Source organism: Chroicocephalus ridibundus, chromosome 1 (assembly GCF_963924245.1).
Source record: "Chroicocephalus ridibundus chromosome 1, bChrRid1.1, whole genome shotgun sequence".
Classification (NCBI taxonomy): domain Eukaryota; kingdom Metazoa; phylum Chordata; class Aves; order Charadriiformes; family Laridae; genus Chroicocephalus; species Chroicocephalus ridibundus.
Genome location: NC_086284.1, coordinates 83,799,161 through 83,824,939, shown reverse-complemented (window position 1 = coordinate 83,824,939; position 25,779 = coordinate 83,799,161). Strand labels below are relative to the sequence as shown.

At 39.1% G+C, this 25,779-nt stretch overlaps 1 protein-coding gene across 7 annotated transcripts in view; it reads right to left on the bottom strand.

The window, feature by feature from the left end:
* FRMPD4 (FERM and PDZ domain containing 4) overlaps positions 1 to 25,779 on the bottom strand; it is a 411,398-nt gene that overhangs the window by 199,866 nt on the left and 185,753 nt on the right. The window contains exon 1 of one of the 7 annotated variants that reach the window (XM_063341662.1): positions 20,586 to 20,604. The exons of the other annotated variants lie outside the window; for them this stretch is intronic. The gene's annotated coding sequence lies outside the window, so the exon portion shown is untranslated. Of the gene's footprint in view, positions 1 to 20,585; positions 20,605 to 25,779 lie in introns of those variants that run through there. 7 annotated transcript variants of the gene reach the window in all.

Below are 25,779 nucleotides of genomic sequence, written 5' to 3'. Positions count from 1 at the left end.
AATATTAGTTCTTCTCCTGCCCTCACTGCTACAGTATTATACAGTAACGTAGAGTTTGCCTAGTCTTCCTTAAAAGAGGTGAAACTGCCAACTGACAGAAAATCAACAGCCTTTGGTACCTATCCTGAACTCAGTCAAAACAAAGTGGGAGCTCGAAGCACTGCTGAAATGTACGAACTGTAGGAGAATATACAAAAAGTAGGGATCAGGAGAAAAATACAAACGTTTATGTTACTATGAAGGGCACAGAAGAAGACAAGCAGTTAAGCAGGAAGTCCATTAAGAAGTGAGTAATTCAGAAGAACACACATTCGAGTACAAAATGCAATTATTCAGACAGGAAAAAAGAATCAAAAAGTAATTATTATATTTTACAAAGGGAGAATAAAGGCAACTGAATCACACTGTTCAGATCATTGTGGCTTGGGGTTTTGTGGTGTGGTTTTGTTTTGTTTTTCTTTAATCTTCACTAGTAGATCCTCATGCCCCCCCACGCCCTCTCAAATCAATCAAAAATAGTAATTAAAAAAAATTCCACTTCAGCATCCCAATATGCCTGTGGGTAACACCACATACAACGTCATGGAAACAGTTAGCAGGAAAAAGGCCAGCTATCAAATAATTGACTGCTCAAAGCACGTACATTCAGGACCTGGGTCCTGGTTTCCTACAGGACAGAGACCTTCAGTAAATGCCAGTGTGCCATAAACATTATTGCACCAATTGATTTTAAAGACCAGATAAAAGCTATTGTCTGTGACAGACCAGGTAAGTCAAACAATCTGTGTTCAGGGACTATGCAAGCCACATTTGCACTTGAAATATTTTGACCTCCGTCCCACAGCCGCTCCCAGCAGAGGTCCAGCAATGAATACCGAAGCCCTTTTTCTCCTGCCTCTGCCCAAGTCTATACATGAGCTCTTGCATGTGCCCCCTTCTTTCACATTTAGAAACGAAAAACCATCTCCTCAGACCTCAGTAACAACCTCCAAACTTAACTGTCTGCTACAGGGTGAGAGAAAAAAGACACAACAAAATCTCTTCCAGCAGAAGCAGATTTGGTAGCCTTCAAGAAGCAGATGATGTAGTAAGATATAAGGACAGCGCTGTCACAATTTTAAATCGTGTGCAAATGTCAGAAGATGACAGACAAAGAGAAAAATAAGCACAAAAATTCATAAAATGTCAAGAGTCTTCCTGCAAACCAGATTACTGCAGGGCATGGGGCAAGCCAGCAGCAGGAGCACATGAGCTTAAAATACAGCAGCAGCCCATGAACTAGAGCAGCAATGATGCTCATCAACTCCATATACGCCTCATGATTATCTCTTCAGATCTCAGCAACACTTCCAGCAAAAAGCCCCATCCCAATAGAGCTCCCCCTTCCACAGACTCTGAACTTCATTTTCTCTGCAGCCCAGCACACCAGAATACTTCATAGTGTTTGTTTTGTTTTTAAATCTGGTCAAAAAATACTACACATGCAGAGCATCTTCTGAAGAAGGCTGGTTCAGCAATCGACAGTTCAGTAATAAACAGCTGGACCTACAGCTTTTACTCCTCTAGTACAAGCGCTTATAAATCTTGGAAATAATTTTATTACATATTTCTTTACACTAGATATGCACTGGAAGCCAATTTTCTTCCAGTAATGCTTTTGGAGACAGTTCACTTTTCATCCAAAAGTTCTATTAATCTTGTAAAAGAGAATAATAACCTGAATCCAACCAAATACAGTATAAAATATTTCTGCAGTTCAATATATTTTTAATTCTCTTTGATGTCTGAGCCACTGCGCATTCACTTTCATGATCATTTACACAATTAGGTTTAAAGAAGAACACACATGCTAAGCTTCCACAGAAACTAAATTTAAAAACTAATTACCAATACGTATTCCCACCAAAACCTATAATACAAAAATGGTTCTCAGACAGATCAGAGAAGGTAACAGAGAAGGTACTTATCTAGCCCAGAATACGGCAAAGGAGTTAGCAACCTGGGTAGCAAATCAAAGCAATAAGGCCTCAAAAATTGGAGTAATTCTGAACATTGGAACATTTGGAGAAGACTGGTGCTCTGCCAGTCACACCACGAACAGAGGAAGACAAAATTCATTAAATAAATTATTCATTAGTATTTAACAACTCAGCACTGGATCCAATATTTCTCTTTTGGCTAAGTAACAGTGCTACGAATCCATCCACTTGTAACTGCGCTGCTTAAAAAGTTAATGCCATTTATTGACAGGTTAATTTATATTGCCACCTTAATTAAAAAAAGATTATCTTATCACTTTCTGACCGAAATGAAACTGCAGGTGATTGGGAACAATGTACCTACAGGCTAATGAATGATTTGAAGCGATTCAGTGTCCAATTAGCACCAGCATCTGGTTTGGGGATATTTTTTCCCTTGCCAAAGCATTAGGCCTATATTAATTATACTTTTACTTAGTAGTAACAGAAAGTTTCAATCTTGATGTTATCCTTCAAGGAAAAATTCAGAAAATAAAATGGCCAGGACCTGGAACTCACACAAGAAGAAGCAAACACACAAAGCAGTGGTAGGAAACCTTTCCTAGCCTGATTCCAACAGCTATCCCAACACAACACTAACTCAAAAAATGTGTCCCATGTGTCCAAGACACAGGAACAGCGGCCCATCTGCTTCCATCTGGAAGATGCTCTCTGAAGCCAGCTTCAAACTTTGCTTTGTCAAGAAGATGGCTTTTTGAAGCTTTTTAAACTAATCTTTGCCAAAAGAAAGGCAATTGAATAATCCACTGATCTTCAAGATTAAGCACAGCTGGGAGATTCAGGACAAGGGGACTTGGGGCGTATGGAGGAAGTATCCATTCTATGAATCTATGATACTTTGACTCATTACAGTCTCAGAGCATGTGAGATGAGTGAACCAGCATTTGCCTTCTGCCCACATAGTAATACTGCATTTGGATTAGTCAAGCATAATTTCTGAAATACAATAGGGTTGGTTTTTTTTTTCCATAAAATATTCATCATTAACTTAGTTACTAACTCTCTAAGACCGTAACTATACAACTAAAATAAAAAATGAGACCGAGTATTTAAGTCCGAACCTGGCTTGGCATTTTAATACTGTGAGCATGGGTGGATTTAAGAATAACTCATTCGTGTGTTGTATGCCAGCTCTGTTATTGTTTAGGAAAGGTATAGTGTCATTTCCGTAGGGCACTCTTGCAACTACACCAGGCAAGAGATGTTAACTTGGTGTACCAAGCGGTTACTTGAGAACAAAACGAGTACTCATTCCTGGGAGTGAATCAGAAGTGGGGTCAATCTCTGCAGTTGCCAATATTTTGTTCCTTAATCCCAGACTCGTAACATTCACTGAATAAATTATTAAAGCAACTAGGAAAAAACCCCACCAAAATCCACAATCACAACAAAAAAACCAAACAAGTACCATCTTTGCTGTGTGATATTATCCTGTATCTTTTCCCCTTTTTATTATAAGCCTTGTTATCATTCTTTCTAACAGAAAATTATGAGAACTGCAACCAGCACTAATTTGAATCCAAATACTGGAAAGCTTCGCCAGAAGGCTTCAATGACCATACGTATGCTCCCAACTGAAAATCTACAGAAAAAAACCCCAACAACAAAATCATACTTTTGCTTCTCATGAATGCTCAATTTTAATTAAATGTCATCACTCCAACTAGATCGCACCTCATCTTTCTTTCGGAAGCAAGACAGAAAATCTGTGCTTCTGCCTCTTTTTAACAGAGCTTTAACTGTGTTTCTAGGTTCCTCTTTGCCTTTTATTTACAGCAATAGTTTCTCATCCTTTCCTATAAACGAAAGCAATTTTATCCCACCCATGTAGCACCTCTATGCAACTGTTGCCAAGCCAATAAATTAACAGACTCTTGGACTGATCATGCAAGGTAATTCTTTTTTGGCTGTTTTATCACTAACCTACAGACAACACTCCCCTCCCAGACCTGAAGCTCAAACTCGGGTCCTGGTCTCCATTATTTTGCTATTATGTACCAAGCAGTTTTAACACAAAGAAACAATATATCAAGCTTCTTTCTAGCACTTGGCTCCCCAAGATGATCAAAATTGCTTCTTTTCCTCATGCTGTCAGAGGTCTGCACTGCAGATGTGAAGGTTCAGGATTCACATTCTACAAACAGTATACCTAAAAGAAACTCACAGTTGCAAAGTACTTTGAAGAAGAAAAAAAAAAAACCAAAAAACAAAAAACCCAAACAAAGAAAAAACCAGAAAAAAGAGAGAAATGAGAGAAAAAAGGAGAAAGGGAGAGGAGGAAAAAAGGAAAAGGAAAAGGAAAAGGAAAAGGAAAAGGAAAAGGAAAAGGAAAAGGAAAAGGAAAAGGAAAAGGAAAAGGAAAAGGAAAAGGAAAAGGAAAAGGAAAAGGAAAAGGAAAAGGAAAAGGAAAAGGAAAAGGAAAGAAAAAGGAAAAGGAAAAGGAAAAGGAAAAGGAAAGGGAAAGAAAAAGGAAAGAAAAAGGAAAGAAAAAGGAAAGAAAAAGGAAAGAAAAAGGAAAGAAAAAGGAAAGAAAAAGGAAAGAAAAAGGAAAGAAAAAGGAAAGAAAAAGGAAAGAAAAAGGAAAGAAAAAGGAAAGAAAAAGGAAAGAAAAAGGAAAGAAAAAGGAAAGAAAAAGGAAAGAAAAAGGAAAGAAAAAGGAAAGAAAAAGGAAAGAAAAAGGAAAGAAAAAGGAAAGAAAAAGGAAAGAAAAAGGAAAGAAAAAGGAAAGAAAAGGAAAGAAAAGGAAAGAAAAAGGAAAGAAAAAGGAAAGAGAGAAAGAGGAAAAAAGAAAGAAAGAAAAAGAAAAAAAGAGGTAGGTGTTTTTAAAGTTTCTTAGCATTTTGAAAGTGAACCCAAATCTCTGTTGAAATGAAACTTTAAGATACATGGGTAAAAGCCAAACCGTATGCATCATGAGCAGATGCATGCACCCTTCTGCTTCTCCTTACCCCAAAGGAGCTCCTAATCCAACATACTTTCACTGTCTCACACCTCTCTCTTCTTGCCATAATTATCTCCCTCTGCCCTATGGACCAAATCCGGACACTTTTCTCTGAGTTGTGCAGTCCCTTCCCACCCAGTTCTGTACCCGACGTCCTTCTCTCCTGCACTGCACGCACATCTTTTAGCACAACCAAGAAACAACCGAAAGAACAAATAAACACAATGTTAACATTTCCTCCTTTTGTGACTAAAGAAAGGAAAACTTACTGAAAACATATAAACTAATGCCCTATTAAGAACAGATGCAAATATTAAATGCTGTCAGAAAGCTGGTGGTTGCCAAAATAAAGTATCAGCACAAACTAACTGCTATGCCAGCTACTCCTGGCCTTTAATCTGTACCTCCTTTCAGAGATGGAGATAGTTGTTTTAATACTATAATGTGCATAAGGTAAATTAAGCAGTTGCCTGAAGGCCACTAGAAACCTCTCAGTCTTGAGAAAGTAACGTCAACAAAAACATAGCTTGACATTATTTATTAAAGCTGCAATAAAAATCTTTCGGTAAGTACTGTCCATGCCTGATAAACTAGTGATGACTACACAAAACTGGAGTTGCCCGAGTTAAGCCCCACTTGATTTCCAAGTGAAACACTTTGAAAAAGCAGAAAGAAATGGAATTAACTCAGTGGAGTTGCTCTGAAATGTCTTGGGGAGCAAATCCCTCTGGGTTTACTGACATGTCTGATTTTGAGATTAAGTTTTCACTTTAACTCACAACAAGGCTCCTCCTTTGATTTGTTAGATGTAGACTGAAGTTAAACAAACAACTAACAATAAAATGTTAAAATGCCTCTTCTGTTCAAAATGCTCAGCTCTTATTTCTCTTACCCAGTTAAAGAGGACGGTTACCCTTTATGAAGACTCCCTGAAACATATGACTAATTTCATAGTATTTTTTACTCTTGGTAAACTATTCCGGTTATTTTCTTCTTTGAAAGCTCCACTTAACAAGTTGAACAATGCACACCATTCAGATTCACACCAATAGCACTTCTAACAAATTTCACTTCCATGGCAATTAGCATACTGGGGCTCCGTCCATGGGGAAGACCGATCAAAACCAGCAGAACTTTTCGTTATTTTTCTTTTTAGTCTTAGGGTTTTTTGCAAACTCTTCTAATGTAACAGCTATATCTTTGTCTCCAGATGAAACATTCAGAAACATTCAGAATTTTTTTTTCTTTTTTAAATGGTAAGTGTTTTAAGCTTGGCTGCTCATACTCTTTTCTTTGCCATGAGCAAGCTAACATCCAAACATCACCTGTCATGCATTTTCACCATTAGCATCATTAGAAGGCAGGGTGGGAAGCATCCCAGAGGGTATCTCAGGCTGGATTGCCAAATACAGAAACTCAGAGAGGAACAGAAGGGTAGGAAGAGCATAAATAAGGCCTGTCATCTATCAGTGAATCAGACTTGCTAAGGTCTTCCTGAGTGTGGTGAGGAGCTTTTCTAGGCATAGAGGCACACTGATGATTATACCCGCTTCACAAACCTTTTTGCTAGACAGCAGGCAAACTTCCATTTTTCAGCCGAGATCCCATCTAATCACTGCGTGCCCTCCTTGCAATGAATTCGGACACAGCAGCATGTGGTACCCGAGTCAGAGGCTGAGGGTGCGGACTCCTGTGTTAAATTTTACACAACTCAGAAAGCCACCAAAAGGTGGCTTTTGGGCAGCCCTCCCTTGCGTTGAATTCAGCAATCATGCAGCCATGCCATACATGACTGAAGGATGGCGGCGGGGGGGGGGCAGGGTGTCAACACAGGATGTAGAAGGGGAGGCCAGGGAGGGTGGGAGATGGGCTGGCTTTCTCCTGAGTCAACAAACTGGTCCAAGGAAACACAGCCAGGAGCTAGGGAGGAAGAGAAGGAGAAGGAGGAGAAAGAGCTTGGCCATTTGTCTCGTCAGCAGTATACATCTAAATCATACCATACATATGGTGGAATCACATGATATATCAATAAAACAGAAAACAAATCTTACCACTCCCAGGAGATTTTCCTTTGCTGCACCTGGTGAATCCAGTACAACTGTGGGTGCCATCCAGGACATCACTACTTGAATGAGAGCTCAAAATCCTTCCTCCCAGCTGGACCCCGCTCAGAGCAGCCCCCTTGCTGTGGTGACACCTTCCCAACCGCCCAGGCACACTCAGCCCCAGCAGCAGGAATGTTTTTCCTCCTCTTCCATCCCTCCTCTAAAATCCCAGTTCCCTTGCTTTTGGATCCACCATTACTTGCCAACTGCTCCCTCAATGTGTTGCCATCTCTCATAGTTTACATAGGTTATATATGATGCAAGCCATACATGTGAAAATATGATACTTGTTTTGACAGTTGAAGAACAAAAAAAAAAAGCCAAAAAACAAAAACAAAAAAACCCAACCCCGAAACACCAAAAAAAAGGAACAGCAGATATAAAAGTGCATAAATCAATGGAGAGAAACCAGGAATAATGTGTCATAGACAGCAGAAGAGGGGAATGCTATTTAAAATAAGAACTCAGGAGCCAGAAGTACCTCACACAGAACAAAGGAACTGAAAACAGAACCCATTAGAAGCAATCCAGCCTTCACTGAAACATATACACATCATCATTAACAATAATAATTTGGCTCTTCATGTGTAATCACCGCATGCTAGCCTCACTTTATATTCGTAATGACCATTAACGTCAAGAGGAATTGTGTGCATGGGCACCCCACTGCCCCATGCTGCTCCTGGGTCTGCAGCCTGCTCCGCAGAGGAATCCACCTCTCCCTGCCACTTCTTCCCTCTAATCCAACTCATGAATGGAAACAAGGAAAACAGCTGGAACAACTGAACTATCAGAAAAATACTCATTTTTTTTCTCTTTTTTTAATAATACTCGCAATAAGTTTGTATTATTAAGACAGCACCAGAAAGGTAAATTGTAACCATCTGCTCACACAATACTGAATTCAAGCAGCACATACTGGAGCACTGCAAGGACAGAATTCATCACAATCCATGCTTTGGATTTTGATGATTGATTTCAGAGGTTGCCGTCATCTAAAAACGGCCATGAAGATTAGGAATGGAGAAAATGCCAAAAAGAAAGAAGCATCAATCCGCCATAGTTCATCCACCTCCCACTTTACACAACACATATGAGGTAGGGGAAGCATAATATTCCTCCTCCCCACCATTTTGGCAGTATCTTCACAGGAAAGAACTAAAAGATATCACCTCAGCGTTGTAGGAAAGGTTCCGATAGAACAAATAGCATTGCATCACTCTCATCAACGTACCAGTTACAACGCTCATCAGCTATATGGTCATTATAATCCTCAACTGACTGAGACACAGAAATAGAGGAGTCTGACTGAATGCTACTACATACAAGGTTGAGAAAAGTGATGTAGTACCTATTGTTACCATGCCTTCAGTAGCTCGCATGAGCCACAAAACTATAAAAGCTAAGGTTTTCTTCATATATGAGCAAGGCCACCAGGAAGCTCTCAGGACCCTAACTCTAGGACACTGAAGGAATTAATTTTACAAAAGTGTCTACAATAAATAGAGAATAAACAATTCAAGTGGACCAATGCTTTATTTTCCAGCACATCTTATCCTCGTATTTTTGAAAAAGGAATAGATCAAGTCAAGCCACAAAAGTACAGTGATTTCATGTCAGAAGGGCACAAGCAGACATATTTCTTCAGGTGGACTTATTTTACCCATTTGTCCTAAAGCTATGTCAAATCCAAATCCACCACTACAGCTACCAAATCTAAAGTAAGATTTCACATAAAAACCTATAGAATTGTGAATTACAAATGGTTTTGCTAAAATAAAAGATCAGCAGACAATGCTTACATAGTTAATTGTTAATTCTCAGGTTTACAAAAAAAAAAAACAACCCCGTCATTAGGTAATTCTTGCATAAGTTTATAATTCACTGCCAGTCTCTCACATACTTCTAATACTTATTATTTCCTCTTACAAACATCCAGTTTGTATCCACATCATCTCAAGATACTTGTTTTTGTTTTCCTTTCCACAGTAATTTCTGATTTTGCTATCTCCTTTGCAACGATTTAGACAACATACTTAAGAGTGCTTTAGAGAAGGACATGGAACAGAACAGTCCTCTAGAAACCTTGCTCCTCAGTTCCCATTATTTTATGTAATTATTTAGCTAAAGTAATATGCTATTACTTTATCAAGTATTTTATTACTGTATCAAGTATTATGTGACATAAGGCGAAGTTCTGTATCTTTAAGGATTATGGTTTAGTCTTCTATTACATTAAATCTTATTTTCATAACAATTTTCATTAGCAATTCATTTACTTAGGTCGTGAGAATTCAGCAGGAAGTCACCAGGCACTTCCATTTGTTAAACAAAAGTTTTCCGGCTGATTTCATGCATCCCATCCCCAGCTGGAGAGAAAGGGGAAGGGCGCAAACAGCTGGAGGGTACAAGACTTCTACACACATGAGAACGACTTCTTTCCACTGCAAGCAAACCCTGGTTACTGGTTTGACATCTGTCCCCACACCTTTGCAGAATTTCTGTATCACTAAACATACTTAACTCATCTGTAGTTTCCATCTCATTTTACTGGAAAAACATTTCGTACGTGCAAAAATGAAAGGCTGTGGAGGAGAGGGGTGTAAGGAATGGCAGAGGCACCACCATCAGGCAGGTAAGGAAAAGAGACGAAGCCCTCTGGAGCTGCCGGGGGCTGAGCATCATCTTTTTAAACACACTGTGATATCCACCTTCCTCCGCCACAGCGCCCCATGCCCCGAAGGTCTGGAATTTCAGTACATCTGTGAATATCTTTGTCACTAGGAGCTTCCAGCTACAGTCCCTTGAAAAGTTAATAAATAAGACCCACAGTCTGCACTTTTAATGCAGCCTTCACAAAGACAGATCACCACTCATCCTTCACTAGCATACCTGTGACCTCAGAAAATATTTAACAAAAGAGTTATTTTTAAATATTATTTTTAGGAACCTAATTTTTGAACTCTCTTTGTGATACAGTCTTTAATACAGAACAAGTCACTAAACTTGTTTACTAAAGTAAGTCTCAAAATATACTTAGTGTTTAACATTAGATGCTTTGTTCAGTGTAACACACTACCACAAAGATACTTCATAAAAATAACATATCTAAAAATAATCCATTAACATATACTATGAAACATACTGATATTTATGACAATATTTCCAAAAAAAAAAGAGACTTTTTATTTTATCGCAAAATGTTATTCATAAAGACATTCTCTTTGAGTTCTGCATTTAACATGCTTAGTTAGTCCTTCTGTTGAAAAATAAAAATTGTGCTGGATACGTGCTTCCATATTGACAACATTTTGACAGTTGCATATTACAGCCTTCTCTGCTCAATATCCCATTAACTATTTGCTTTCTAGTCGCTTTTTGGAATGCTTATCCAAACCTACTTCCTATTCAAAATATTATGATGAACACCTAACCACATCTAGGATCATAGAATCATAGGGTTGGAAGGGACCTCTGGAGACCATCTAGTCCAACCCCCCTGCCAGAGCAGGGTCACCCACAGCAGGTTGCACAGGATCTGAGCATTGAAGAAAGAAAATAAAAAGTGCAAAGCCTGTATTGCAACTGCTATTCTTTTAAAAAGGAAAATGAGGATTAAAAACTTTAATGGAATAGAAGTAACCCATTCTCCCACATCAGAGAAGCAGCGCTGGCACAGGAGGTGTGAGATTCATGAGCCAGGTTCAGGATTTTGAGAGCATTATAAAAGTTAGCTGTCTGGATGCTGATCTTATATCCCTCCACTTATTTGAAAGAATCGTGTATTATACAGGAATATACACAGGAACTAACTACCCAAGGGTAGCTTCCATCTTTCTCCAATATCAGCATATTAAATAAACAAACATACTCAAATCTCTACAACAAAGGAATGAACTCCCAATTCAGCCCCCGCACTGCAAGGGATGGAGCCTCTCCCGCAGGGCTACCACCCTCCATGCCAACGCCAGCCCTTGGGAGCCACCTGGTCGACCCTGCTGCTTTCTGGCTTTGCTGTCAGGATGGCAAACTGCCTTCCAGATAAAACCATGTACAAGAGAATGAACTGATAGAGACTCAAATCAGAAAAAAAAAAACCAACCCTGCCCATCGCATCTTCCTCTTAGTTCAGTTATGTGGCTAAAAACCATTTGCATTTCACAATAGCAAAGCGACTGTTCTGGCAGTGAGAAAATAATACCTCTGAAACTTTGACCTCGTTAGCATTTTCATGAAATAAAGCCCCAATTCTTTTAAAGACTACTTAAGGTGAAGTGAAAGGGGAAAAAAATACTGCCTAGGACGAAAAAAAAAGTGTTAGGAGTAAAACAAAGTTTCTGCCTGAAACAAACTGCAATGGATAATTTAAGAAACCAAGTCGCCGTATACCGCTTTTACTTCTTTTTTCGAGGAAACAAGTTAGTATTGCACTTTTGAAAGCAACAGCAGAATTTGAGATAGGAATACAGATACCACAACGCTTTGGTGGCTTATGACTCAGCCAACAACCCCATTCAGTTCAACAACAATGTATTTTCTGTGCAAAGACAGTAAAACCATTACAAAGTTTGGTAATATGCAAAATCACAATGTGGATTAGGAGAAAAGCAGTGATATTTTATCAAGGTCATTTGTATTCAGGTCTCTGAAAGGAAGTTAGTAAATCTACAAAAATAACAATACCTATGTAATCAGTAAGTATTTGTTTCAGGTTTATTGAGGACAGGTGGCTTTTTGAAACAGCTTTAAAATTTGTTGCAGGGATTATCAGTTTTATTTTTATTAAAATGTTAATAAGTAAGCACAAGTTTGAAACACTCAGTGTTAATAATACAGATAGTTTTTAATTATAGAAGCATAATATATACCACTTACCTCTGTTTGTAGCTTTAAGGGAACACGTTGTATTAAGTTACAAATGCAAATGTTATCTATTAGGCACAAATTAGTTCCCTAATCATTTAAGTGACGAAACACCTTTGCTCTTGTGCATTGTATACAGGCTACCAAAATGGAGTTCCTTGCTGAGGATAAAGTCAAGGTGCAAATGAGAAGTTATTACTAAGCAGCAATCAAAATAAATGAGAACATGATTAAATACTTGCCAGACTCAGATATAAGACTGTACAATGAGAGAGGATCGTATTATTTCAGAAGGTATATTACTTGGAAATGCAGTGGTACATCCAAGTTACACAGCCATGTATAAATTGTGAAAGCAAAAAATTTAATCAAAATCACAACTAAAAGAAGTACATACCGCATTGTGTTTCTTGAAGCAACAGTAAAACAGAGATGGCAGATACCTTAATCTATGTCCCAGAAAACTAGTTATGCATGATATAATCTATCATATCCAAATACAGCAACACTTTTTAGACACCTATTTTATTTCAGCATGACACTGTAAAAGGGGGAAAAAATAAATCAAATTTGCAAAGCAATATGTCTGTATGTATATCCACGTCCACGTGGGGTTTGTTTATCTCAAAATTAATCAGAATAGATCCTAAACATCTGGGCAGAAATTCATCTACTTGTTTCTTTAAAATGTTACGTCCTCTACCACATAAATAACTCCAAGTACTTCAGCCTCCGAAAACAACCCAGTGAACATATTTTGCCCTGTCTGAAGAAACAGCCCAAACCTTGGTGCCTCCTGTCTTTAATTGCAGAGAGATGATTACACAATGGAAGCCAGCAACACTGAAGCAGTGTTCAACTGGTGATTCAGCACAGCAGACACACACACTCAAGCCCACAAAAAATAAGAACAGCAGCTTGTGATCAGTTAAAAGGAGCAGTGAGATTTTTTTTTTCCAGTAGCCAGGCTGAGATGTCCTTTCTTAATCGAGGATTCAGCTCTAACATTTCACATTGTCTCAGTTGGATTTGCCTATTGAAATCCTTACGGTTCTGGGTACAGATGATGGGCACCATCCTGCACAACAATGGAGACCACGTCCTACCAGACTATGCTTACAACATAGAACATTTCACCAATATTTAATAGATATATAGCTTTGCTCTGGCATAAAGATCACCAGCAACCTAAACTTCAATCTAAATCTGAGCCTGCAAACTACAATCTTAATAGGAACTGTTCTTGCACTGAGCGCCTTTATGGTTGCCATGGATATTCCCCCACAATCATTAAAGTGGGTCAGGTTTTTGGAGAGGCTTTAGCAAACATGAAGGAAGAGAGACAACTCCAATTCTTCCTTTGTCCAGCTATCTTCAGCAGGCTCAAATGCAAATTCCAAGCCCCTCAGAAGTACCCTAACATGGACAGCCTGCTTCAGAACAGCACTTTCATTACTACACATTTACATAGTTCCTGGAACAGAAACACACAAATGAAGTGAAATATGTATAAATACAAAGTAATTTTTCAGATGTTTTCCTCCAGGGTATGTTTCCTCCACCCTGGCGTGGTCCATTCTCGTCAAAGTACAAGGAAAGAGGAAGAGGGAAACATGGGTACTGGAACATTTTTGTGTTACATGGTATTTGGACTGATTTTGCTCACCTAGCAGCATTATGTGACAGCCCAGACCAATTAATTTGTCAGCCAGAACCAGATCATTTGTGAAACCAGCATTTATAGGACAATGGGAAAGCATAAAGCAGTTTTCAAACCTTTACATTATTATCTACTGAATGGTGAAAAAAATTGCTACTGAATCATGGCCTAGCTTTCAGATAGTCTAGAATAAGTTTCATGATTTCCTTTCAATAAATTACCACATCACAAATATTGAATGGAAACACGTCTTCAGTAAAGTTGACCATATCCACCTCTAAGATCCCAAAAACTGCAGATCCCGAGTGCAGAAAATAGTTGGCTGCTCATCACTTGCAGAAGTACAGTGGCAGCCAGCCGGAGAAACTATCAGTGTCCTGGCCTTGTCTCAACACGACAGACCAAAACCTTGGCTACCTGCCATTGCCTCTTTACCAAAACCATCCACACTAATGGAGGAAAACATGCTACTGCCTCTCATTATGGTTTCCTCCAATTCCCATCACTTTCTGCGGGCGGGCTCCTCTCTTGCTTTGCCTGTTTCTAGGTTTTGCTCACTTTCCTCTCTGTTTTCCATGTTCCTGCTAGTCTGGCCTTTGTTCTTACCTATTTTCCATGATTTTAGTAATTTTATTTTTTCAGCTGCTTTTCAACAGCTCATATGTTTTCAAGGGTATAATTTATCTAATAATGAGGATTGGCCTTGATTTCAGCCAACAGCATCCAGGAACTTGTACAAATATTCTGCTTTGGCTCTCAACAGCAAGCCAGAAAAATCAGAAGTTTAAGAAGGTTTCAAGCTGAAACCCACTTCAAACATGCACATTATAACTTCCTCATCCATACTCTGTGATTGTAGAAACCCAGCTTTCATTCTCTAACCAGCTGTTATTCTCTTTCAGCCTTTCCTCAAATTTCAGCCACAGTCTTATTTCTTTACACTCATACAGTGTCTTACCCCTGTTCTTTCCCTCCCGTATTCATTTCCTGCCTTCTTTCCTTAGCAAATTTTCCTTCAGTTCTTCTCATCTAGATCTGTATCCATTCTTTCAGGATCTCTGCGTGTCTTTGAAGTTCCCTTTGTCATTCTCCCAACACCTTCTCCTTCTCTCATCTCCCGTCTCTTCTCATTTCTGCTCACAAAAAGCCAAGCGGCAACACAGGCTTCAACACCAGGAGCATCCACACGTTCATAATGGCTTCAGGTGCCCTGCAGCCCTTGGACACTGCTCCCAAGTACCAGGGGCTAGGAAGAGGAGGCAGGTGGGCTCTGTGGAGTCGCATGGCCTTTCAGGGGTTAAAGGGGCTCCTGGACATCAGGGGTCCCACCTCCTGCTCACTGCCGAGGCAGGAAATCAACTGATGCCCCTCCTGGCTGTGTAAGACAGGGTCTTACAGACCGGCTAGATTAGCCATCCTATACGTTAGAGGATGAATAATTAAAATAAAAGCAACTTTTAGTTAAGCAGATAACAAAGTCACTTCTTAGCCAAAATGCTGATTTTTACTGTGTATTTTATGCTCATATATATTCTGCCATACTTAACACAGTCGTGTTGTGGATAGCATGTCAGAACACAGGATGACAGAGGCACACCTTCTTGTCAGCTTTTAATTGTGAAATACAGTGTAATGGACCCTCATTAATTCAAGTCATGCCAGTAAGAACAACATTGAATTATTAAATTATTGTGAACAAGTTCCAGAACAAATATCATAAAAGGATTCTTAACTGCAAAGTGTACTTTGCTCATTGGTGTTGACAGCTACAACACAGCTGTAATTATTTATTATACTCTGTAAATAACAATCTTTTTTAAAATCATAGAATGCGTTGGGTTTGAAGGGATCTTTAAAGTTCATCTAGCCCGACCCCCCTGCAGTAAGCAGGGACATCTTTAACTAGATCAGGTTGCTCAAAGCCTCATCAAGCCTGGCCTTGAATGTCTCCAGGGATGGGGCCTCCACCACCTCTCTGGGCAACCTGTGCCAGTGTCTCACCACCCTCATTGTAAAGAATTTCTTCCTAACGTCTAACCTAAACCTACCCTGCTCTAGTTTATAACCATTGTCCCTCATCCCATCGCTACATGCCCTTGCAAACAGCCCCTCCCCAGCTTTTCTGTAGGCCCCCTTTGGGTACTGGTAGGCCACTAGAAGGTCTTCCCAGAGCCTTCTCTTCCCCAGGCTGAACAACCCCAGCTCTCTTAGCCTGTCTTCACAGAAAAGGTGCTCCAGCCCTCTCATCATCTTCATGGCCCTCCTCTGGACCCACTCCAACAGGTCCATGTCCTTCTTGTGCTGAGGCCTCCAGAGCTGAACCTTCATCGTAGCATCAACCATTGCAGTTTTGCTCAGGCATGCTGAAACCTGTTTTTTAGTTGTTTTTTCCTGAATTGTTAACTGAGAAAATTAGGGGAGATGTTCTGGCATATACCATTCTTGTCATAAGAAAATAAATTTTCCTAATAAAAATACAAGACTTCTCACGACATCTTTTCTTATAAGATGGGATGGTTTGGAGGGACCGAGGAGATATACTGAGATGCCAAGAAGATTGTTATTAGCCTGATAGCAAACAGTTTATGTCTATTTATATCACATGGCCTTCCAAGGAAGTCTGAAAACTCAGATAGAAAGACAGCAGAGCTGTATTTAGGAATAAGGAACATTTCACTAGTATTTCAATGACTGTGTAATTATTTTTTTGTTATTATTCTTATTACAGATACTTCTGTATCACTCAGATACAAGGTACAATAACTTGAACTGATTCTGCACTTTCAATATAACAATAAATAAAATATAAGCCCACATCTGGCTTGGACCACAACAGCACATTTGGAAGAAGGGTTCCAAGACAGTGGCAGGCCACCAACCTAATCTATTTAGAGTTGGAGAAAGGTTACTTTGTACCTCGTAATCCAGGCTGATGTGACCCAATAGAATCAGTAAAACTGAACCATGCATCTTATGAAGAGTAACAGTTATATGCTTGTATTTATTTTGGGAGAAATAGTTAATTAAGGAATGGCATGTTGTACGCTAAACCAGTTGTTAAGAACTGCCAGACAATGATGACCAAAATACATGTAGAATTAAAGAAAGATACACAAATCACACTTCAGCCATTTAAATAGACAGACAATATCTATGAGCTTAGTGGTTTTTTGATGGCCTTTTAAGAAGCCAGAATTAACTCTGTTGGAGGAGACAGACCCATACTCAAAACGCTATTTCTTCTTCAGGTGGTGTTAGATAACAGGCCTACGCAAGTCTTACCATGCTCAAATGACAATAAAATCTACACTTCTTGATTATATTTTTGTAGTACCCTCTAGACCAGACCACAACCAAGTCATTCTTATGGTGCACGTATATAAAACATAGCGTTCTAGCACAGCAAACCAGTCCCACATCAAGTTACACAAAACTGCTGCAATTGTCTTCAGTGTTACCACACAGAAGACCCTTCAAAAGCGATACCCCATCTCAGGCAGAAGGGAAGGACTGAACTAAGGTGATTCTAGCGAAGTTCCAACAGGCCCAAACTAGTGTAACGATGCCTTCCTCTGGTTAAAAGCCAAAATATAGGAAAAGAAGTTCCCTCTTCCCTGGAAATATCAGAATATTAAGAAAACAACCAAAGAAAACAAACAAAGCCATTCCCCACCCCTAAGCTGTCAGACAGAGAACTGGCAGGAACCAGGCAAATGGGCTGGAACCGGAAAAGGTTATTGACTGCATCTGTTTCCTCAAGGCAGGATCAGCTCTGCCTGGATCACTCTGACAATTGTCTAACCTATCCTTAAAGGCCCTTAAGGATGAAATGTCACCTGGAAATGTAACAGAGTACATGTACGCCATCACTCAGCCTGCTCACAGAAATGCAGAACAACATCAGACATCTGCAAAACTTACAATTTGCAAGTGAACTGGTGACAACTGGAAGTTTTCCAGCTGTACTCTGCTTTGCTTTGCGTCACCTAATTCAGGTTCCCCTGCTATGCTCATTACATTATACCAAGAGTCATACTGGAAGTTAAGCGAGAAAATATCTACTGCCTCTTTTTTTCTGAAGCATAGTGATAGACCAACTTGGTTTAAGTGTGCATTGTTCCTGATCAGACTGTTTTCTCTAGAAGCCTTCACAAGGATGTAACTATTTTCCTCCAGTATTTTTCTTGAAGGAAGTCAAGCCAGCTAGTCTACCACTCCTTCAGCTTGCTCTCTCCCTTAAAGGGAGAAAAAGAGGGGGGGGGGGGAAGAGAGAGAGAACTGGAGGGGAGAGACAGCAGCATATTCTTTCCTCTGCCCACTTTCCTTGACCCTTACAACCTCCAGCGACTTAGTGAAATGAGAAATTCCAAAAAGCTATATTATCCCCCAAAGCAAACCCTCCTCCTACACAAGCTGGCACCACATGTGCACCACCACAAGAATCTCTGGCTCAAACTGTCAGCCACTGCTTGCAATTTGGTCTTTGAAGTTACCTACAGCTATAAAGGCTGGTCGGTACCCTCTGCCAGTATGGCCAGCAGCAAGCTAGAAAACATTTCTTGTGTGTATGTTCTCCACAGGCTGACTTTCCGTCACCTGCTGTAAACTACGTCCCTTCAGTCGTTCTATGATCTACGCTATCATCTGCTTTTGTACCTCCCTTTATTTGTCATACACCCTGAAGTGCTCTATACTGTGGCATTTCATATGCAGTGCATCCTTTGTCATACCCATTCTGCTTCCTCTATTTCTGCGTACAAAAGCAATGCTTGTACCATTTCTCAGAGGTTTTTAATTTTATGCATTTTAAGAAGCTTTAAAAGAAAACCACGAGACTGCCAGAAGCACTAACGACTTTTTCACTTCTACAGAGTACTCGATCATACTTAACACCCACAGGAGTATTTGCAGGTTTTGGAAGAAGAGGGCTTAGGCATCATTGTACTACCGTAAGGCATTTGTCATTGTGAAGGTCAGCAATTCTTTCTACATTACTGAAAAATACCGCAGACAGTACATAATCATAAGCTTTGTTTCACAGCGTTTTGTAATAGCCATAATATTCTACTGCCTGCTCTGAGTAAGAAAAAACAATATCCCCATCTCTTAAAGATTCATTAAACGTAAACTTTTTAGTCAGCATATGCAACTGCTCATCTTTGTGCTCTGAAGTCCACTGTATTATTTGCAGTGCTTTTACTGCTTAATGTTTGGTAAAGAAAGATGAATTGCTGTTAAGCATGTTCCTGAAAAGTCCCAGAACCAGCACCATTCCTTCTTTTTCCAATGAAAATACACTGGTTGTAGTATTTCCATTTGCATGCTGACAAAAGTATTAAACTTTGAGCTTTAAATTCCTGCTTTGGGGGATTTCTCCGGGCTTAGCGCAACAAAAACTTAGCCTCATTTTGCCCACTCTTCTTTAATTTTCAGTAATCCCTGCTCCAGCTTTGGGCAATTCAAAACAGCAGTGTGTTTCTGAACAAAGGCCCGCATATTTTTTTGTTTCTTATAGCTAAAAAGTAATTCAGATATTCAACAGATTAGTGAATATGGGCTATGTGCGGTTTAATGAATAACAGCTTGCGAGAAGAAAACCTTACATTTCTGAAAAACATGTAGCAGTAAACAGTCCTTCATCTCCACTGTTGAGGACTACAGAAAGAGCTTCAGTATAAAATACACGGGGGTGTAGAATCCATATGTATTGAGGAAGTATCTACAATAAATAAGTATTTTAGAATTACCTGAAATAACAAAAGATCCAAGTACACTGAAATATTTTCCACAGAACTCAGTAGACAGGCACAAATTCTTATACCTGCAGAATCTGTCCTCAAGAGGTTATATAAAACCATCATCATTAGCAAATGTTTCTTCTCCCCAGATCGTGGGATCAAGCACTTTCCTGTGCACGTCTACGTATTAAGCGAATGTTCTTTCTGAAGCGACTCCCTCTCTGTCTGGCTCTTGCTCTGAAGTGCACCACTGTAACTGTCTAGCTCCTGAGATTTAAATTTGTATGAAAAATACCACTATACCCAGGGATGCCCAGGAACCCCCAGAAGGGCATTCTCCTCAAGGTGCTGTTGGCCACCAGAGATTATTGCAATGAAAAGAGCAGCAAGAAATTGAAATAGTTTTCTTCAATGTTAAATTTTAATCCAGTACCTTCAGAAAAAAAAAAAAAATTAAAAGCACCATCTCCAGGCAAATATATCAGCGATAAATACAATTAGAGATCCTAATTTCACTGACAGGCATATATAAGCAAAATATAACAGAATTTTATAAAAAAGGGTTTGATTTTTTTAAAAAAAGACAGTCTGACATTGCCTTTTGCCCTCCAAACACAGTTTATCACTCTCCTTTTCAGAAAAATTTCAGCTTGCTTTCTAAATAAAAAAAGTCACTACGCTGTAGAACAGATAAGTATTAATTAGGAAGACTGGCAATGCTCACATATAAGATAATGAATAATCCATCCTAAGACAAGACAGAAACAGCAATTACCTGGATCTGAAACCGAAGTCTTCTCAGACTCAAGAAGCTAAAATCAAATTCATGCAGCATTTGACTTTTCCCCGCGACTCTCAGAGAAGGTGCAAAGGGATTACAGTAATGTTGTATGTAATATCAGATATAAGAAAAGGATTTTTAAAACAGGGCACAAAGTGACGCCATCATATGCTATTTCCAACACTTTCAAACTATCAAAAAGTCAGCCTCACCATTAGTTCAGGTAAAATGAGAGATTACCCTCTACTATTGATTTTCATTCAGTACCTACATATTTGGTGGGACTTCTGGACACAGTTTAATACGATGCTTTAAAAGAGTGCTAATACAGGTTAAAGAGACAACAAGCCGTTGTGTTCTCCTGCATTACAAGCGAGCAGTACCTCAGTTTAAGGATACTGAAGAAAGAAATAGTTTTCGACTGAGAATTTGTATTTAGTGGAATAAGAGCACTATACCTTATTCCTGGACTTGCAGCTGAAGATACTGAGTCCTGTCATACAAGGGACTTCCCGCATAGGACCAACACTTTCCCAAGCCAAGCTGTTTTCTGCATAGCCTGTGATCGCTTGCGAAACCCTGTGTAAATCTGCACGCAGCCTGCGAGGCCGTTGTTTTCAAAAGTTAAGAATATACGGTTTCCGTGACAGATCCAGTGAGGGCAAGATTTCTATTTTTTTTTAATCCTAAGATTTACAGTTAAAGTAGATGCACACTGATAGGCTCACAACAAGAATACGAGTAATCATCATTTAAATCCTTTTGCGTTTTGAGAAGGGGACTACAGTTCACGTTCTACTTTCTGAACTAAGCAATGCTTCGTGCAAATTAATAGCATTAAAGGACAGGTCCATCCCATTTTGCCAAGTAGGCAATCCATTCAAGGAAGTTATTGCTTCAAAGCTGTACTTTTGTATAGATTTCAAGTCAACAGTACAGCAGAGCCTTCTCACTTCTCTCTCCTGAAAGAAATAATGGGCTGCAAAATAGCCAAAGTTCTGGACTGCTCTGCAGTAGCAACACAATAAAGAAATACCAAAGAATAAAACTCACATGAATCATAATAAGAAACATACATGTTATTAAAGGGACTTGTTATTAAAAAAGGCACCAAATATCAGACATTACACAAAGGGAAATGCCACATTATGTTAAGAATATCAGTAAGTCATCCACAAATGGTAAAAATGAGGGGGAAAAGATGAGGAGGATGTTGCAACACAGCTGTTTTGATGATGATTTCTTTGTATCAGCTGATCTGCCAATCAGAACCAGCACATTGCATGTCAGGGCATGGTGGAGCAGACATACAAAGGCTATCCAAGCTTCCACGTTTAAGAACTAATAACATAGCAATAAGATAGGAACTATCAAAAACATGGCCAAGTAGTGAAAAAGCACTTTTTACACACCAAGGTTCTCCAGTCTTTCTCAAAAAAAACCCAAGAAACAAAAAGCCCCACCAAACCTAAGAAAAACTACCACCAAAACCCCTCTTTAAAAAAAAAAAAAAAAAACAACAAACAAACAAACAAAAAAACCAGCTCACATTCAAGGAAAAGGAAACCAAGAAACAGACACAACGGTCTGACTTGTATACAATAAATGCTTTGGAGTGTTTTTGTTTTTTTTTCATTTGAAAGTATGTTTTCTGGACACAGTAGTAAGTGAGGTGTATTTTTTAGAAATCTTTATAAACATATATATATATGTACTCTCATTATTTATACAGTCTGACTATGGAAACACATTTTCTGTGTTAAAGTAGACTGACTTTGTGTGTTGCACAATACACACTCTGTTGAACTAGCATGAGTTCAGATAGCTCCCAATCAAGCAGCAGCCTGGCACACTGCGCTCCGTATCAATCAGCATCTTTTACACATCTGTCAGACACTGCTGTGAGAGCTCATACTGTTTGAAGGTCAAGCTCCTTCCGACTACAGCCAGTACACCCAGTCAGTGCAGCAATGCCAACCGTGAAAAGTTCCCATCTGCTACTCCAACCACCCTATTATCCAACCTTCCGACAAATCTTGAGGCAGAAATAATGAGTTTTCAGGTGGACGTTATTGGTACATTTAATCTTTTTGAGATTTATTTTTAATACAAGTAAAAGATATATTAAGCTATACACCTGATTAAAGTAGCGTTCCATACAAGATTTAAAAAGCATGGAAAAACAATTAATTTCTAATATGCACTAAATCTTATGCCTGAGCACCAAAACCAGTATCGTTGTCCTGTGCAAATGTGAGAACACTTATTTCTTTAACTAAATCCAAAATATTTTTGAGGCCCAGCGGCATGCTTTTGCAACTTTGTATTGTCGCAGGATAGCATGTCGCAAGGAGCTGGATCTGCTGTTTTGATGCTGCAGGACACAGGATGAAGCTGTAGGGAGAAACAACAAAGGAGAATAGCTACCAGATGGCAACCATAAACTTAGGACACAGCCAGCTATTCCCTCTAGCATATGTTACATACTGACAGCTACAGTCACTTATAACATTGCAAATACAACCTGCCCATCCGCACTTACCTATAAAATGAGCTGAGGTCAAATTTTTAGCACCATATGTACTTTTATCAAGTCTCAAGTAAGTTTTTTTTTGTGATGTGGCACTATTTTATTTTACTAGATAGTTTGACACAATTCGCATAATGCACCTGACGTGAAAATTTAGAATTCAAGCAGAAAAAGAAATAATTACAGAGGAAAAATCCTAAATTAAGGATTAATATAGTAAAATACTCAAACCTGAAATAAAGAGTAAATTACAGGCGAAGAAGTTACAATGCAGCTTGAGAATCTATACTAACAATCAACATCAAATCCATAATGCAATCAAAGCTTGTAAAAGCTATATGCTATTTCTGGGTAATCACATCTTCCTTACAAGGTGCATTGGATACACATCATAAAGATGAAAACATCTCTTTTTCTAGCAAAAAGTCTTTTAGAGTGGTCTGTACCTGAAAATTCTGAAATTCTAAAAACCTGTGAAAAACTTTTAGAAGCCTTTCAGAACCGTTTAAGAACAAAAAGTAGGTCTGTCCTATTTCCTTAAAAGAACAGAACTGCAGAGTTAGTATTTAAATGTGCAATCAGGCATTACAGGAAAAGGTATTTCAGATAACAATATCCATCACAGATGAAGCTAGAAAGTTTTCAACACCAGAAGAATCCTTTGTAGGAGTTCGAAAGCTTTCATTCATTCCCCCATGCTAAGAGTGGTAATGGAATAAACAGACTTGTTGGATTTCACGTAACACACAAAAAACATGCACAGAGTATAGAGTAACTCAGATTCTCAGTCAAATCTATTATCACTCAACTTACTTTATATGAACTGTGATAACTTACAAGAATTAGGGGTCTGGCCAAGGACTTAATGCTAGCCTTTTAGGCATCTGATCTGAAGCAAAGTGTTTCTTCACTGCTTTAAGACAAACCAAAATTACTCATGTTTTTTGAGCAGAAGGAATGTTTTTAAAAAAAATAATTTAAAAGTCTACTAACAAAAGCATATACATTCTTCTTTTTTGCCCTGCAAGGAAGTATGGTAAAAAACAACGATTTATCGGTTTCTGAAGTGCAAAGAGTTATGTGGAAAGCCTTTGTAGTTCCCTTGTGACATCTACTCTCAGGAAGCAGCAGGTGAGGTTGAAGAAATACACTCAGGTAGAGCACCAAAGCCACCCAGTGCACTCCAGCACTGCTAAGAAGCACTAACGATCTGTGAATACACTCTAAGTATTGGCATGCAAATACGGCATCCTGAACAATCCTCTCTGCTTCCAAATTTGCCACATTTATTACACCCTGGAAAAAAAAAAAAAAAAATCTTTAGAAAATAGGCCAGGTTTTCACTCAGCTAAACTTGGCCACAAACACACACACAATCTGTCAGGGATCAGCAGCGGCATCACAAAGAAACATAGTCTCTTTTGTGTAAAGCTGGGTAGTTGTGAAGCCTGCAAAAAGAACAAGGTATCAGGCTTTAAAAATAGCCAAAACAAGAAGCTGCACAATAATCAAAGCCACTTGAGTATAATTACTCCAACAGACTGATGCTGAACTTCAGAGCACAGATAAGAGAAGGAAAATATTTTTCTTCGGCCTACACTGTAACAGAAAGCTGGAATAACATAACCAGAACTATAGAAATGTGTGCGATACAGAAGAGATACAGGCTATAAACCATTAGCTGCAAAAGAAAAATCAAGTCCTGTTTTAGATGCAAGATTTCAACAAGGCACTGGAGATCCATTCCTTTCTTTCCTTATTTTATTTCCTCTTTCACACAGCCATCACACTGGCCAACTTGCTTAACCTCTCGAATCCGAGTGCTCCAGGTGGAAAACACAAAGAAATTGCTGCCATCCCCGGGAAGATTTTACACTGGACTAGGTTTATAATACTTTCTAAACATTTCATGCTGAATTTTTACAATTAAAACTCCTTACAAGAGAGCGTTTGTTTTACCATGAGTGTATGCTGCAATCAGTTTAGATGCAGAAGTAACATAAAAGTCTCATGATGGACTATGACAGAGACTGGATTATCTGACATTTTAAGATCTTTGCGGATGGTAAGGATGGAGATAAGAATCACTGTCCTAGACGCCAGATGAAACTTTCCACCTCAAACAGTCCAGTCTAAGTGTTGCGGTTCACCTGCTAGCACCCTGTCATGCAGCATCTGTAAACTCATCTCAACAATGTCTTTGACAACAAATGTGCCAAACTTCTCAGGCAACATTTCCAATTATCTAAAGGAAAGAGACGGAAAAACATTTTGCTGCAATCAGTGTTTATGCCATTTCTCTGGCATTGTCTAATCTGAATTTTAGAACATGGCAAGTAGCATCGTTTCTTTTTCCTGCCTCTGTTACAGTCTTCAAAATAGCCATCAGATAATGACTCGTGAGTCAACTCGAGACATCTATACTCCATTTCTCCAGCACTGTTTGCTGACGTCCCTTCTGTTTTAAAAATGCATTAGCAGGAAAATGATTATTCCCACCCTCAATCCAACTGACCTTTCAGATGACTAGGTTTCTCTAGACCATAAGCTTTATCACGCCTCTTCTACACTGCCAGTCACCCGTCAGAATTCAAAGCTCTCTACTTCCAAAGAGGTCCCTCGGGAAGATCAAAAGCCAAGCCTCTCTTTCTGAAGCAAAGATTAATTCAGAACTAAAATTTCATTTCAACTCTGAAGACATATTCGTTTTACCAAATGTTTTTGTTCTCCAGCTGAGAACAGTAGACATGAACTGGCTTCAGAGTACCTAGTCTTCACTGCTGTTACCAGGAGGTTACTGAAAATGGTCCCCCTTGTCCTGACAAGGTTCATTTAAGGTGACTGAAGTTAGCTTATTAAGGAAAATAAACCAAACCCAACCAGCCCACACCAAAAAACCTGTTGAGATTTTTGAGGCAAAGTGTTTGCAATTGAAAATCTATCCCACAACAGAATTTTTTACAAGATCTTGCTAAATTGCCACTAATGCTAAAAGCATGGCATCAAATTGGCACATTCACCTTTTAAAAATGTCCTGTTTGCTCAGGAGCACAGCATCTGTCCCCTCCGCACTGCCCACCAGCTCAGGGACACCACTGTTACAGAAAAAATGAAAAACAAGC